At 47.3% G+C, this 12511-nt stretch overlaps 1 protein-coding gene across 4 annotated transcripts in view; it reads left to right on the top strand.

The window, feature by feature from the left end:
* Window positions 1-9492: 9492 nt before the first annotated feature.
* Window positions 9493-12511, top strand: part of RAI14 (retinoic acid induced 14) — a 124938-nt gene continuing 121919 nt past the window's right edge. For 2 of the 4 annotated variants that reach the window (XM_087815312.1, XM_087815310.1), the window contains exon 1: window positions 9493-9568. The gene's annotated coding sequence lies outside the window, so the exon portion shown is untranslated. Of the gene's footprint in view, window positions 9569-10618; window positions 10737-12511 lie in introns of those variants that run through there. The other 2 variants (XM_016224431.2, XM_016224440.2) reach the window with 2 other exon arrangements.

Raw genomic sequence — 12511 nt, 5'->3', positions numbered from 1 at the left:
AACTTCTGAGGCTGGATGCATTAGAAAAACACCGTCATAACTGTTCCCTGTTGCACCTGCCCCTCTATCTCACCTTAACCAGGGGAGCCCACTCTGAACATTTTTAAGTGTTACCGTAGTTAGATAATTATTGATGGAAAAGGAAACAAAGGGGAGACATTGTTGAGCATGGTCAGCTGAAAGGAAAGGCCTGTTTACTTCACCAGGAAGCTACTCCTTCACACTCCCTCCAGGGAACCACCAGTCCATTCCTCCACAGATTACTGGGGGAAGGGATAGAACCAAGGGGGAGGTAAACATATGTGCAATAAAGTCACAATGGCACGGGGAGGTGTTTGACCCTAGAGGCCTGTCAGTCTAACCTGGGAAAAAGGTAATTGGCTAGGGGGTGGACCCCAATGCAAGCCCAGGAAAGTTTGGGAAGTTATTATCTATTTTATTAGATCCCTGTCACTTAATTATCTCCCACCACCCTGCTATCAGAATGTGCTCACAAACTCCTATCCAAGCTGAGTATTCAGTTTGGGTTCAAGTTCTAGTTCTGGTGTTTTCTTACTATGTGACCTTGGGCAAGTTTCTCAATCTTTCCTAATCTATTTCTTCACCTCTAAATGGAAATCATAAGCGTATTGAGGAGAAGCAGGGTTTGCCACCCCAAAATATGACTTAAAATATGAATATTTTAAGCTGGTTATTTTCAAGAAACAAAAGACTCAGGAAAAACCTTTGACCTTCGGCCTAAAGGTCTATATGAATTTACATAGAACTTCCTGCTCCAGGAAGAGAAATATCATCATAGATAACTATAGTGTAACATAAACTAGTGTGTGATTGACAGGTTTGATCAAAGTCCTCTCTAAGCCCCATTGTTAAAGATGGTTCAGCAAACTTTTATTTACCAAACATTTGTCATTCCTTCTCCATGTGAATTGCCTTTTTGCTCTTTGAAGTCCCAAACCACAAACCCACCTTCACTCCCACCCCCTTCTTTTTAGCTCAAGATGGCATATAAGTTTCAAGTGCCTGATCTGTGCTGGGGTCTCACAGTATTACAGAACCCCTATATGTACATATATAATAAATTTGGTAATTTTCTCCTGTTAATCTGTCTCATGATTAATTAGAATATTACTCCAGCCAGAAGAACTTGGAAAAGTAGGAAGAAAATTTATTTTTCCTCCCCTACAATATCTACCCCATAATGTTGTTGTATATTCAGAGTTAATGTTGGAAAAGTATTCAGCTGAAAAATAAGCACTGATAATTTTAACATATTATCAAAAACTGCTTTGGCAGAGATAGCTAGATACCTACGGTGCACCCCAGCACAGGACTGGTGGTCCCCCACATGAACTGTGCTTTGCTGCACTCATGCCTTTGTGCAATCCCTTCCCACTTTCACTCTGGACTTGGCCACGTGATTAGCTTTGACCCGTGGGGACCATGCCATACATGATGCAAGGGGAGGCTTGATAAACACATGAACACTGGGACTCATTCTCTTGGAATTCTTCTTGGAACCCAGCCACCATTCTACAAGGAAGCCCAAGAAGCCACGTGAAGGAGAACTGAGATCCCAGACAATCATCTCTAGCCGAGGCCCAGACAGGGGCCAATACCACTTCTACTGGCTCTAGGAGTGATCATTTCAGATCATTTGGCCATTTCAGTACCTGAGCATACGCCGCATGAAGCAGAGTCATCTGGTCAACCCACAGAATCATGAGAAATAATAAATTATATTACACTGTTGTTGTTTTAAGCCATTAAGTTTTGAGACTGTTCTACAGCAACAGATAAACCCAATATCTATTCTCTCCTTTTTCCCATTAGCAGAACCCCAGTTTTATTTGGTGTGCAATGTATCCAACTAAAAATCTATACTTCCTTCCCTTCCTTTCAGAAGTGAGTGACCATGTGACATAGTTTGGGCCAATAAAATTAAGATATTAGGTGGGGCTTTCAGAAAATCTCCCTAAGAGGAATTGCACTGATCTATCCACTGTTCCCTTCTTCCTGCCTGGACCACAGATATGATGCTGTAGGTGGGTAAGCTGTCTTCAAACAATGAGGGAAAATTCTAAAGAATCACAAAAATCTCAGACCTGACATCCTTAAGTCACTGATCCAAAGCAAGCAACTTTTCAAAATATGAAGAAAACAAGCCTCTTTTAAAAAAGCCATTATTAACAGGCATTGTTATCACTGTAACAGGCAGCTGATCCCAATACCCAGAATATTTCAATTGCAACATTATTTACTGGAAAGGAAGCTGCAGTGTCCTCCTTCTTAATCCAGGATGCACATTAGACTAGGAATCTCTAGGGGTGGGGATGAGTTTACTTATATTTTGGGTTCCATAGTACACTGTTTCATCAGATTTCAATAGAATAGTATACGTCACATTTTCAAGAGCAAAGCACACCAGGCAGTATGGCTTTGCAAATCCGCAGAGTAGTGCTAAAGAACTAGAAAGCAACAAGCTGTCATATGCTATCTCCTTTTGGTGACTCTTTGTTCAGGTATGTCTATAGGCCGCCTCTCCAAATAGTGTGGAAGCCCCTTGAAGGTCAAGGACATCTCATATTTCTTACTTCTGATGTGTTCAGTGTCGTACCTTATAGTTGATAAAGTTTCCATATAAGACTTAGCAAATAGTACCTTAGAAATGTTTAAGCTATCACTCTGACATTTTTAATAACAGAAGAATTGATTTTGCTTATACTACTATTTTATTTCCCCCCAGATTCTATGAATCTCTTATGCTTTTCCATATTAGTAATAATTATCAATATTACTTATTTACCTCTTACTCTGTGCCAGGCCCTATTATTGTACATGCTTCATATGTATTAATTATTTAATCTCCAAAATAACCCAAGAGGCAGGTACTAATATTAGTCCCATTTTGGGGATGGAGAAATAGGCCAAGAGTGATTAAATGGCCTGCCTGAAATTGCACAACTAGTGAGTGAAGAAGTCAGGCAGAGTATTTCTTTCTTTCCTCTTCTTCTTCTTTTTTTTAATTCTTTCATTTCTCATCCTTACCCCATGTTCAAAAACAAAAAGAAAATAAAAGAGAGTTAATCACGATTGCTGCCCGGTAGCTGAGAGCTGCAGGCTGGAGCAGCTCACTCCTTCGGCCATGCTGGGAGGACTCCCGCCCAGATAACAACGTCTCTGTTTGCTGATCCCCGGCGGAACTGGCCCCACACACGCTGTTCTAAGCTCTCTCCAAAGTGCCCATTAACCTCGAACCACCTTCCATCTCTCTGCGTGCAGCACGCAAGTAAAAATGCCCAGACTTGGAGCAGAAGGCGGTGTGGTCAGGGATCGAGGACCAGCATGGGAAAGAACACACTGAATGTTCTCATAATGTATAGTTCTTAATATGAGCGTGTTATGTTGGATATGAATGGAGAGCCCTCTTAAGGCACACAGTTTAAATTAAAATGTTTTCAAATACTTCCCAGAGCTTCACAAAGCAAATATGAGACCCACTCAGACCTCCACCTCCCTCCCTTTGTCCCTGGCCCCTGGGTCTTTCGGTGGCAAGTTTCCCAGACCAACTCAGTGCCAACTTAGTCTTCTGGTTCCCTCAAAGGGCCTCCAAAATTCCCTTCCCTGTCACATAATTTGACAGGACAAGCACCCCTCTGGTTGGCCAAGAGTGACCTCGAAATACTTAACACCAGAACCCTGCCCCTCCCTTTTATCCACCTATTACTGTGAAGCCAATTTGTCTTCTTGGCATGTGTGCCCTACGGGTTCTAGGAATCCATGAGAGGAAGTCACCGCGGCCTCTTTTCTTGCTTCTGCTGGCTCCTGGGGCCTCTGTGCCACTTCAGCTCTGCTGAAGGACTTTTTCCACAGTGATCTTTCTGGTTCCCCCCATCCTGTCCTCTCTTCTGGTTTGTCACATGACAGTCAGAAACGTGATCACGGCCTTCATCTTCTTGTTCTGAAACTCAAACAGGAAGCCGAGAACAATAAATTACAGGACTGTCTTAGAAAGAAAAGGCAATGGAAGGATCATAACTTCACCTCAGAGGAACTTCCCTCCTGAATGTGAGAAACCTGCTTGAGGCACATACTTGGATAGTTGAGGAATTTGTATTAAGGCAAAACAAACAGAGGACTTGTGGAATTTTGTGAAATATCTTCACGGTGCAGTCATATATCTTAAGCACTAACAGTCTGCCGTGGAAAATGTCTCTTAAAAATGTCTTCACGCGCATAGTCGAGAGGCCGATTTTGAAAACAACAAGCTGTCTACTTCACGTTGCCTTTTAATGACTTTAAAGAGAGCAACAAAAATGGAAAAGTGAAAATGAGTGACAGAAGCTAAATGGCTACAAAACCTTTGAAAAACCTAAACAAGAAGCCACTTACAGATGTTAAATAGCTCATCAGCGGAGGCAGCACACAGGTTTATGATGGATGCACTGTTTGGGTAGGGGAAAAACACGGATTAAAATATCTCATAGGCAGACGTTGATCTCAGTCAAGAAGACAAAAAACTCGGGGCTCAGGTTTAACGCCATAAGAGAAAACAAGTGTACCAGGCCAACCAAAACAGTGGCTTGGTTTGGAGTCACTCTAGCAATAAATCATTCTGAAGCAATGCCTTTTGCAAGAAGCACCCCACCCTTGTCACCTAACCTCATTTTGTTAAGTCAAGAACCAGATGCTCCTGACATGGCAGGGACAGACAATAAAGCGTGGCCCCACGTCACCATCATCTAGGGAGAAAGTATACAATGCCGATGCCTGGGCCCCACGCAGGACCACTTTAATCACTATTCCAGGGCATGTGGCCAAGGCAGTTGGTGATTTTTAAAGGCAGGTGACTTTAATGGGTGGCAGAGGTCATGACCCACTGCAGAGGATAAGGGAAAGCTGTGCCCGGCACTCGTGGCTTTATATGCTAAGCGGCTGCTCTGACTGTGGAGCTTTGTGAAAGCCCCTCTCTCAGCCTTCTGGATGGTTATGTGGTCCTCCTGGCACCCTCCTCCAACGTCAAGGGGAGAATATTTTCTGGAATTTCGGACATGAGTACCAGAACAACCAACCTGGCAGCACAATGGCCATCTGGATTATCTTAAATGTTCCTTTTGCAAAAGGAGAGGCCACCGATATGGAGCTTTCGGTGTTGGTTGCCTGTCCCATGGTGATGCAACCTGGGTTCTACTCCTCTCTTATCTAGTCCCCTGTCAGAGGAGGGAGAAGTAATGAGATCAATATGAGAGTCATTTATAAACAGAGGAGGCCTGAAGGCAGTACAGGGTGGTGGGTAAGAAGATGGCATCCCAAGCTTTGATTCTTGGCCCCACTCTTTTTTTTTTTTTTTAATATATCTTTATTGACTTCAGAGAGAGGAAAGGAGAGGGAGAGATAGAAACATCAATGATGAGAGAGTCATCGATCAGCTGCAGCCTGCAACTCGAGCATGTGCCCTGACCAGGAATCGAACCCCGATCGCCTGTATCCTAGGTCGATGCTCAACCTCTGAGCCATGCCGCCGGGCCCCACTCTTTTTGGTTCTATGATTTAGGCAGTCTCTGGATCTATTTGAAACTCAGTCTCTGCATTTGTAAAAACAGGATAATACTCTTTCTAAGTGGCTATAAGGAAAAGACAAACTACATTTACTAAATCCTCAATCCATATTAGCTCATATAATCCATGTAACAGGATTACAGTTAAGAGTGAAGGAGCTAGAGCCAGACTGCCCTAGTTCGAATCCCAAAACTTCCTTAGCTGTGTGACTTTGGGACAGTTACTTAATCTCTCTGTGCCCAGTTCCCTCAGGGGATAATAATACAGGGTTTATATCAGGATTAAATGACCTAAATTAGGATGGCCTGACATCTCAGGTTTCTCAGGACTGGTCTAGTTTGTGCCTTTTGTCCTAGAATCTTGGCTGGTTTAGAATTTGCTTGCCTCATTTCACTCTCAAAAGTGTCAAGTGTCTCAGATTGGGTAATTAAATATACGGCCACTGTAGTTTATGTATGTATCACTTAGAAAAGTGCCTGGTATGGAGTAGATGCTAAATGTGTGTTAGATGCTAATATTGGCCCCTAGAGCAGTGCTATGCAATAAAAATATAATGCAAGCCAGACACCAATTTTTAATTTTCTAGTTAACTCCATTTTAAAAAGTAAAAAGAAATAACTGAAATCAGTGTCAATAATATATTTAACCTCATATATTCAAAATATTAACATGTAATCAGTATAAAAATTAGTGAGACATTTTTCTTTTTTCCCCCTCCTAAGTCTTTGAAATCTGGTGTGTATTTTGCATTTATCGCACATCTCAATTTGGACCAGTAATATTTAAGTGCTCAGTAGCCTAGTGGCCTAGTGACGTTTCAGGTGCTGACATGTGGCTAGTGGCTACCGTACTGGACAGCACAGTTCTGCAGACTTCACATTCCCCCTGTGAGAGGATGGGTCAGTCTTAAGAACTTCTCATGTCTGTAAGGTGAAGGGTGAGATGCGTAGCTTCTCTGCCACACTCCTCCAAGCAGAGCTCTGGTGCAGAGCTTTGAAGTGTATTTGTTGCCAAGCACATTAGACTCACCTCCTGAGTAGATGTCCAAGGTCACTGAGAAGGAAAGTGTAGTAACCTGCCCTTTAAAAAAATCCCTGCTGGCTTCCCCCCAAAATACAAAAAAGTAGTTTTCTATAAATATTTGGGCTTTTTCTGTAGATTATCTCCTTCCAACTTTCTGATTGCGTTTTTGTTCCATTCTCTGGACTAGGTCTGATATTGCCACGTTCTTCTCAATCACGTTGCCTCTAAGTAGACCAGAAGTGCAGTCAGAACCTGACCAAACACCAAATAAAGTGGAGGGTTACTTTTTGGCTTTTGTGGGATAGCTATTTCTATTTCCTCCTTTAGGGACAGTTTCTTATGACCCCAGACATAAGAAGTTCATAATCTGGGTGACTGATGAGAGATGGAGAAAGAAGGGATGTAATATTACTTAATTTCAAAAATGAAAACTTAACCCTACCAATCAATGAATTTCATCTATAGATCCTGCTAAGTCCTGAATGGCAATACCCTTAGGATGTGTAATGTTATTAGCATGGCAAGACTGACCTGCTAGAAAACTGAAGAACAATACTTTTCTATAAAATGTAAGGACAACATTGCTTGTGAAGGCTCTTTACGCTAACAGAACGGGCTTAGGATGTTAGAGCTGGAAAAATTCTCAGAGGCCATATAATTCAATGTTCTCTTTTCCTGATTAAGAAAGTGGGACCAGGAAAGGTTTAAACATTTGGTAAAGTTCGAATGGCAAGTTAGTAAAAGAGGGGTCCGGAAACCTGGTCCCCTTGCTTTTATTACTCCTAGTACTACATATCACACCACAGTTACCTTGGTTTAAGGGTAATCCCTCTATTGACAAAAAGTTTTTACCGACTTTAAACAGGCTGGATGGTTATTTTATTTTTGTTTCTTTCTCTCAAACACTTTTACCTGGGCCTGGTCTCCACCAAAGGGCGGTGTTCAATGTATTCTGAATCCAACTAGCATTTCTAAGTTTCAGGAGAGGGGGGATCTGGAAAAGGGTCTTGGCACATCAGACTAACTAGAAGAGTCCTTTCCTCTTCAACATCCCTCACCCAGAGTTGGACTTGCTGATGTTAGAGGGTGGGATTATAAACTAAGGATAACAAACACACAAGCTGCCTAGGGATTGACATAGGTGGGCAGGCTCATAGGCAGGTGGCTGGGACAGGCCCTCACAGTGAAAGAGGGAAAAAAAGGAGACAGGCCACCTATGAATAAAAGGCTGGTGACAATGATTGTTCATGTTTGATGTTTTAACTCCTTCAACTACAGAATATGCACATGTTAATCTTCCAAGGCAGCATGGCCTATACCCTCTACCACACTCCAAATCCCACCTTCCCAGCTGCCCCTTTGAATGAAGAGATGGACCTGCTAAAAGTAGACCAGAAAACTCTAAAGTGGCAATGTCGTTCCCCCCAAATACCCTACAGTACACTATTACTACGAACCACAACGGAAAACCATACTGTAGAAATTGCCAGCATTATACCAAAAAAATGTTTGCCAGTTCACGTTTCCTTTAGAGGGGGATTTTATTTGAAAGGGGTAAAGGACAAGAGGAGGAGTCTACATCTTGTTTTAAACTGTCTAGCGGTCGCTTCTCTAAGGAATCTCTGATGTAGGACTTAGGCAGTGAAGACCATGCTGCTGGTTACACAGCTTCGCTCTCTGTTCCCTACGTCACTTGTTAAAGCTGAGAAAGGCTGTTTCCTTGGCTGGTAGGGGCTGGGTAATGGGGTACCGGTAAAGTCTGACCTGTAGCTGTCAAGATCTGGCCAAGAGGTTATAAACTGAACTCTGTTAAGGCCAATTTCACTTTTGATTTTTTAATTTATTTTTTTAGGTTCAGCTGAGTTGGACTGGCTCCCACCAAAGAGGTCTCATGCCACTTATTTATTCCAGAAAGCTTCCTGCCCTAGGCAAAGGATGCAGAGCCAACCTGGAGGAAGGAGGGGCTCTGGTGAGTCAAGACTTTCTAAGCCATAGCTGGTTAGCCTCACTAGAATGAATGGAAAGGCCCTCCCACATTAAAGACGGTGGCGAGCTTTGAAATCCTTGGGCTTGCAGGAGTCCATCACACCTCATCTGCCGGGGACGGGAGGGCGCGGTGGGGGTCCTGGGGAGGAGGCCCCCCCGGCTTCCCGGGCACGGCTTTGAGCGGCTCCCACTCGCGCCTCTCAGCTGGGGCTGCAGGTTTCTCCCAGCTCGGGAGCAGAGCAGCCCTGCGCCCGGCCAGTTTTCTGCTGTCACCTGATGGGTGCAGGAAGCAGGCAATGCAACCAATTCGCTCAGTCCAGACACCATGCGCATATTCTACTTTACTTTCTGTTCAACCGCTTTGGAAAATAAACCGATTTGACTGTGGTTAGAAGGCGCTCGGATCGGTGCCTTCCCCCCCCCTCCCCCGGACCACTTTGGAAGTTGACCCGAAATGAATACTCTTCGGGATCTCGCCCGTCCTAAGCCTGGGGGTCAGAGTACCCCTCCTTTCCACTAACTTTAGGGGACGATGATGAAACATCCGCGGGGGAGAGTCCCACGATCCACGCAAAACTAAGAGCCTGCCCCGGCGCCCGGGGCGCGCGGGCCCAGGGGAAGCGGGACCGCTGGTCCGCCGCACCCCCCGCGGTCCCGGCCCGGGACGGCGAGCGGGGCCGGGTCACCTGACTCGCGGAATTTAGGGCCGCGCGGGGTGGAAGGGGAGGGGAATGGTTAGCACCTCCCTTCCCGCTCCCGCGGGATCCGGGCCGGCGGGGCCGGCGCCGGGCAGCCACGTGGTGGTGCTGCCGCCGCCCCCGCCCCGCCAGCCCAGCCCGGGAGCGCGGCGCCCACTGACCCCCGGCGGCGGCGGAGGAGGAGGGACGGAGGCGCAGGAAGCCGCGCAGGAAGCGAGCCCGGCGGCCGCGCTTTCCTGGGGAGGCGGCGGGCGGGGTGGAGCAGCCTGCGGGCCCGGGAGCCGCGCCGCCGCCTGGATGGGGTGAGTGCGCAGCGCCGAGAGTTGGGAGGCGCCCCCGAGCGGGGTCCCGGCTCCCGCCCCCGCCTTTGTGTCTGGGGAGCCGGGGACGGCGCGCCGGGCGGAGCGGCTTCGGGGGTGTAGCGCGCGGGTCCCGCCACCACTCCCTTGTGTCTCACCGGCCGGCGACAGCGGGCAGACTTGGGGACCGGGGAAGCGGAGGGTCGTGGGGATGTCGGGGTAGAGAGGGAGGACAGAGCCAAGTTAGGAGAGGGGCTTTCTCCCGCCGAACCCGCGACTCGCAGGCCGGCGGGGCCGGCGCGGGGCTGCTGAGAAAGGAGCGCGCTGGCAATGAATGGCCGGCCCCGGCGGGGCGCGCTGGGTGCGCCCCCGAGGATGCGCCCTGCCCCGCCGGCCGGGCCCTCCGGGCGCCCGGCTCCCCCGGGGTCTCCGCCCCGGAGCTGGACCCGCCTCGGCGCTGAACTTGGAGCAGCGGAGGAGGAAGGCGGGAGCGGGAGGCGAGGGCTCCGGCCGGCGAGGGTCCGCTATTGTTCCATTTCTGAGCCCTTCGGCTGGCCCCGGGGTGCAGGCGGGGACCTCCCCCCCCTCCCCGGGCCCGCGGATGCCTCCCGCTGCCCGCTCCCGGTCCTCCTGGTCCTTTTCCCGCCGCAGCTCCGAGGACGGCCGAGCAGGAGGGATGCTGGAGTTGGGGAGACTCGGGGCAGCTGGGACTAAGGGAGGAGGGAGGATGTGGAGCCGCGAGAGGGGCGCAGGTCGCCAGGTACCCCAGCCCGCGTCCGAGAGGGTGGGCACTCTCCCTCACCCACCTTCCCTCCCGCGCCGGCTCGCGCAGGTTGGTGCCCGCGGTTTGGTTTCTGCACTTCGCGGGGTTCACCGGCCCACCCCTGGCTCACGCTCTCCTCTGCGTTTGCGCCGCGCACCCGCCTTTTGTGGACTGGCGGGGTGGGGGTGGGGGGGCTCAGGAGCGGAGAGGCGGCCGACGGCGCCGACGGACCCCGCGCGCGGCGGAGGAGCCCGAGCGGCCCCCGCGGGCGGGGCTGTGCGCTCCGGGGCGCCCAGCGCCGCACAACTTTACTTCCCGTGGCGACTGGGGCCCACCTGCGGACTGCACGCCGGTCCCCTGGACCAGCGACTTTCCTTGGCGTCAGGCTCACAGGTGATTTGGATGCATGTGCGTTTTCCTTCTGGGAGAGACTCCCAAGCCGCCTGGGATGGGGGACAATGACCAGTTCCCTGGAGAATGGGATCTCCACACTATAAGGGTATGGCAGAGGGAGGATCTGTTTCTGAGGATCAGGACTCAGCAGAAGCTCCTCTTAGCAAGGAGAGGCCCACCCGTTTGAGGTTTGGACCAAGTTGGAGAAGACATGGGGCATCGCTGGGAGGCTGGGTTTTTATTACCCTGTCCCCAGTCTGCAGGCCCTGTTTACAGGTGTGGCTGGGAGTTTTATTACCGATGGGTTTGTAATATGATCATCTTTTCTTAATGATGCCTAACCAGCGTCATATTTTTCCTTTGGGCTTGTAAGCTAGATTTCATGCGAGGAAACTTACCCAGTTCTCATCATTTTAACCAGTGCTTGCATAACAGGGACTGGGAGAAGCCGCCCCGTGCTGGGCTGTTGGGGGTTTTTCATTTCCAGTCATTGAGATGCTTCATCAGTGAACTTCGTGTATCATCTACACACCTTGGATTTGTCTTAAAGCTTTTTGGGGGTGATGGTGGTGATTACAACCCTTTGAAAAGTCATATTACTATTGTCTGTGAAACTGAATAAGAAGAATGGATGCCAGGCCCTGGAGATCCAGTGGGGCATGACAGTGTCCCTGCTCACTAGTAGCGTGCCTGGCAGTGAAGTTCTGTCTCCCACTGCCACTTCTCAAAGCACCTTTGAGGCAGGCACACTTAGTATCACTCAGGTTTTAAAGGTGAATAAATTGAAGTTTGGATGTTAAAGTAATGGCCTTGGAATTAATGGAATGTGATGAAGGAGTTTTGTCTCTTTCTCTTCCTTTCATAGTATGAAATATTTCCAATATTCACCAAAAGAAAATATCGTAAAGCTTCCATTTCCCCCCACTACCCATGTTTAGAGTTGCTGATTTTCCATATTTGCTTTATATCCCCTCATAGAAAATGAACTGCAACTGAAATATTTTATTCATTCTTCCTCTGCCTTCATCCCCAGGTACCTACTAATGTGAAGTTCATAGATAAAGTTTCCAGACATGTTTTGGTATTCCTGGATATTACCTATTCACAAACTTTCTGTGAGATTGTGTACTTAACATTTTATATAAATGGCATAACTCTCTATACATACAACTTGCATTTTTTCATTTGTTTTTCATTTGTTTTTGAGGTACATGTAGATCTTACTTTAGCTGCTATGGAGAATTCCAGTGTATGAATAAGTTAAGAGTGTATTCATCCACTCGCCAAGAGAAAATTAGAGTGTTTCCAGCTTTTCACTCTTAACACCTTTTCTTCTGAGGATAGCTCCTATGTTTCTACTTTTTTACTATAATAAATAGTGCTACAGTCAACATCTGAGACATAGTTCCCTAGGCACAATTAATAGCTGGGTAATGGGGTCTAGGTAATGCCACATTTTTTATTTCTTTCACTTCTTAACCAATATTTAGGGTGTATATATAGGGCTCTCTTGGTTATTTGTTGAATGAAGAAGTAAAATTGATCAATTTTTAGCGCTAAGAATTATGTTCGTTGACTGGATTCTTTTGTCATTTTGTTTAAAATAATTTTTTTAATAAGAAAAGGACCTCTTAATTATAAATTTGGAGCAAGAGACAGAACTGTGGTGCTGACGTTGGGATACTCATGCCGAAGCCTTTCGCAGCCAGCCAGTCACTGGTGGGTCACCTTGGATGACTCACTCAAACCTTCTCTCATTTCTTGGTGAGATTAAGGGGTTAGAGGAAGCA

The sequence above is a fragment of the Miniopterus natalensis genome, chromosome 3 (assembly GCF_054644295.1).
Source record: "Miniopterus natalensis isolate mMinNat1 chromosome 3, mMinNat1.hap1, whole genome shotgun sequence".
Lineage (NCBI taxonomy): Eukaryota > Metazoa > Chordata > Mammalia > Chiroptera > Miniopteridae > Miniopterus > Miniopterus natalensis.
The sequence above is the reverse complement of the archived record's forward strand: the minus strand, read 5'-3'. Positions and strand labels throughout refer to the sequence as shown.